Genomic DNA, 5,000 nt, shown 5'->3' with positions numbered 1-5,000 from the left:
CATACACAAAATACATTAACAATTTTTTCAACAATTCCTAATATTTAATTATAAAAACATAAGATTTTATTTAAACATCAAATGGCTAAAGAGATCTTGTAGAGTAAAATAGGAATTAAAGAAGTCCGTAAGCACAAATAGTTGAGTACCACTGCACTAATTTGTCAATGCATTGATGGCAGAAATCTCCGGGTCTTAACTTAAAGAATTCATCAAGCTACCGTTTCAGCTCCACGTCGTTGTCGAACGAAATGACTCGCAGACTGCTGGAAATCGACCGAAAATGTGATAACCTGAAGGAGAATAGGGTGGGTGCGGTAGAACTTCCCAACCGAGCTCTTGAATAGCATTTTTGGTTAAATTAACGGTGAGGAAACAAGCGTTGACGTGTTGAAGAAGTACGCCGTGTTAACTGTCGGTTCGTTTCAGCTTGATTACCTCGTTCAGCCGGTGCATTTGCTGAGCTTAAAGTTCCGCATTGACCGTGTTGTTTTCAAGCAATCGCACCAAACGTAGATCCTTGTCTTGCATGGATGAAGTTCTGACTTGGCTCGAAGTGTTGCTTGCTTGCTGGGACTCAGCTATTCTTTCCACTGTTTCTCATGTCGACGTAAAGACACCACGAAATCGATGCGATAAAGAAATCTTTCTGTCTACGTGTAAGTCTGGTGTCTAGCGAACAAACCAGCAACAATAAAAGAGCGCTGGAGCTTGCCTCTTTCGTTCAGAACGTTTAGGACCCATAGATCGAGTTTTGGACCTTTCCCATAGAATGAAGGTGACGGACGACGGTATCATGAGAGCATTTCATCTGCTGTGATTGGCACGGATCCTCGTGGATGAGCTGTTTCAAGCGATCCTTATTGATCACAACCAGTCGGTTGGAATGCGGAGAGTCTGTAGGGTCGAATTTCCCCTCTTTGATCCATGAAAACAATTTCTATGTAGTTCTATCAGTCATAGCGTCTTCTCCGAACACAACACGAATGTCTCGAGTGGCTTTGGCAGCCGTGGAACCTTGATTGAAAATGGAGACGAGTAGGTGTCGAAAATGTTCATTTTTCCTACTTGGCACTCTGCCTGAAAAGAGGCGAAATTTATACAAATTTCAAAAACGATAAACAAAAGTTGTAAAGGAAGAATAGAGCTACAAAAGATTTTAAAAAACCATAAAACTCCACGATAAAATTTAAAATAAAACATTTTTCGGGTTCAAATAAAACTGGAAAAAAACGAACGGGTTTAACTGACAACTCAGCACACGCGCATGCGCGTGTGTGTTTCTACAGGCGCAAGCATGGTCGTATGGTTACGAAGCTCGCTTTGCACACACGCGATTTCAAGTTCAGTCCTATTAACCAATGCTTTGTCAGTGAATCTGGCAGATGAAGACTGTGACTGTGAGGAAGCCAGTCGCGTGTATATACATGTGTTTGTGTGTGTGTGTGTGTGTGTGTGTGTGTGTGTGTGTGTGTGTGTGTGTGTGCGTGCGTGTGCGCGTGCGTGTGCGCGTGCGTGTGCGTGTGCGTGTGCGCGTGCGTGTGCGCGTGCGTGTGTATGTATGAATGCATGCTTGTATGTATGTTTACGTTTTGTTTTATTTCTTTATTGCCCACAGGGGGCTAAACATAGAGGGGACAAACAAGGACAGATAAAGGTATTAAGTGGCTTACATCGACCCCAGTGCGTAACTGTTACTTATTTATTCGACCCCGAAAAGATGAAAGGCAAAGTCGACCTCGGCGGAATTTGAACTCAGAACGTAACGGCAGACGAAATAAGCATTTAGCTTGGTGTACTAACGGTTCTGCCAGCTCGTTTGTCCCTTAAAACCACTTGATAGCCGGTGCTTTTATATGTCCGCCGTAACTTAGCAGTTCGGCAAAAGTCACCGATAAAATAATACCTGACTTGAAAACTAAGTAATGGGGTCGATTTATTCGACTAAAAACCTTCAAGGTTGTGCTTCAGCATGGCCGCACTCCAATGATTGAAACAAGTAAAAGGAAAAAGATTAAAAAAGTCTTGTTATTTTTTCGTTTTATTTCCTTGAATTTTGCCTTTAGAAAATAATCTGATTTGTAACAATTCCTTTAAGTTGTTGCCAGGAGAATTGACGAATGGTACAAGACGTTTAACAAGGAGTGGTCAATTCATCTCCAATCCAACAAATTCTCTACAATCAGATAAGAATTCTTTACAACTTAACGATGCTCTTTACATGGCTTGGATAAGATTCTGGAACGGAAACAAACTAATAGAAAATGTTGACGGATATTAAAGGATTGACTATTTTAAGAGGTCAAAACTCACTTATATTTATGTTTTCTATTTTCGGTTTTAGCCAGAGTCCACAGCCCTGCTGGAGCACCGCTGTTATAAATCTTCTTTCATCTTTTACTTTGTTTCACTCATTGGACAGCGGCCTTAAGGCCTCACTTCTAACTTTTTCAAAGCATGTTACTCATTTTATTGTCCACTTTTGTCGAACTGCTAATTTACGGGGACGTAAACAAATCAATGCTGGGGGACAAATTTCACTTATACACACACATACTCAAACACATACACACATACGCACACACATACATACACATTCACATATGCATTTAGGCGCAGGTGTGGCTGTGTGGTAAGAAGCTTGCTTCCCAACCATATGGTTCAGGGTTCACTCCCACTGCTTGGCACCTTAGGCAAGTGTCTGTTACTGTAGCCTCGCGCAGACCAACGTCGAGCGAGTGGATTTGGTAGACGGAAACTAAAAGAAGCCTGTCCTATATATATATATGTATATATATATATATATATATATATATATATATATATATATATATATATATATATATATATATATATATATGTATGTATGTATATATATATATATATATATATATATATATATATATATATATATATATATATATATATATATATATATATATATATATATATATATATATATATATATATATATGTATATATATATATATCTGTGTGTGTGTGTGTTTGTGTTTATTACCTCTCCAGCCATTGCTTGATAAGTGACGCTGGTGTGTTTATGTTCCCGTAACATTAGCGTTTCGGCAAAAGAAATATACAGGGTGTCCACAAAGTCTGGGTACATAGGGATTAACATATACCTTAAGAAATTATTTCTTATATTTAATTGTTTATGTTATGATTTTATTTACTCCATGTACCCACATGGGGATTAACACATACTTTAAGAAATTATTATTTCTTGTATTTAATTGTTCATGTTATGATTTTATTTACTCCATATATCCAGACCTTGTGGACACCCTGTATATACATACATATAAGATGGACTATGTGGTTGAGAAGCAAGCTTCTTATCACACAGCCACAGAAAGAAAGAAAGAAAGAAAGAAAGAAAGATCTTGGAATCCGTTTCGCACAGGTCAGGAATTTTTACAACTTATAAATTCGAAACTAATCGTAGAGGTATTAAAAGGCGATGATGTTATGACTTATGTGACACAAATCTGATACAGAAAAATATGAGTGATATCATCTGCTTTAAGTGTCTAAAGAAGACATAACGGAACTTTATGGCTTTACGGATGGAATTCTCAGTCAAGTAGATTTCCTGGTACATACAAGTATTTACATGGAAAGTCTATACTGTTACAATTACATAACCTCATATACATACATACATACATACATGCATACATACATACATACATACATACGTAATATCAACCAAATACCTGATGCACAAAAGGGATAGAGATGCAGCAAAAGCAGCAAAATGTGACAACCGATACAAACGTTGTAGAATTAACGCCGAAGACATCACCCACATCATAAGCAGTTGTCCAAAAATGTCATTACGGTATTATCTATTGATGAGACGTGATATTGTAGCTAGGATATTCTATAAGGAAATCCGTCGGAAGATAACCCCGAGGACAAAGAAATAAGAACCCACATTATGGTAGAAGCCATAGCCACTCATAATGAAAAGGAATACTGGTGGAATGTCCCAGTGAAGACCTCAATAAAATGTAAGCGCAATTGACCTGATATAATGATTTGGGATAAAAAAGAGAAACTGTGTAGAGTTGTGGAAATTAGCTGCCCAGCGGATGTTAGCGTAAAGCTGAAGATCAGTGAAAAAGAGAATACCTACGCTGAACAACTGAGAAATCTGCAATTACTCTATCCGAATTACAAGTTCAGGTTTATATCTATAATAATCGGGGCTCTGAGATATGTAACCCACTGCTTAAATATCAATCTTGAGAAAATAGGCTTCTCTAAACTAGAAAGGAGAAAGCTAATTCGAAGACTACAGATCCAATCCATCACTGGAACCGTAAAAATCTGTAAAACTTTCCAGAAGTTTATCGTTTAAATATATATGAGCATGTCTAGATATGCAACTATATACATAAGAATACATACATAAAACAAAACATACAAACCTGCACATATTCATACATAGATGCGCACATACATACATAGATGCGCACATACATACATACATACATACCTTGTTGATGTTGAAAATCCAATGAAGGAGGCTTAGATTTAGGTTAGAAACTGGCTCTTTCTCTATTGGCAAGAAATCTTATAATAAAACTGAATAATGATGTACATACATACAGTTACTGAACCTCTGTAATTATTGGGGTACTCGGATATGTAACACAGGTACCAATCTTGAGAAATTAGGCTGCTCAAGACCAGAAAGAAGAAAGCTGATTAGAAGACTACAGATTCAAGTCATCAATGGAACTGTAAAAAATGCCCAAGGTGCCACACAGTGGGACTGAACCCGGAACCATGTGGTTGGTAACCAAGCTACTTACCACACAGCCACTCCTGCGCCTATATATATATATACATATATATATATATATATATATATATATATATACATATATATATATATATATATATATATATATATATATAATATATATATATATATATATATATATATATATATATATATATATATATATATATAT

This window comes from Octopus bimaculoides, chromosome 3 (genome assembly GCF_046866305.1).
Source record: "Octopus bimaculoides isolate indiv1 chromosome 3, ASM4686630v1, whole genome shotgun sequence".
Classification (NCBI taxonomy): Eukaryota; Metazoa; Mollusca; class Cephalopoda; order Octopoda; family Octopodidae; genus Octopus; species Octopus bimaculoides.
The sequence above is the reverse complement of the archived record's forward strand: the minus strand, read 5'-3'. Positions refer to the sequence as shown.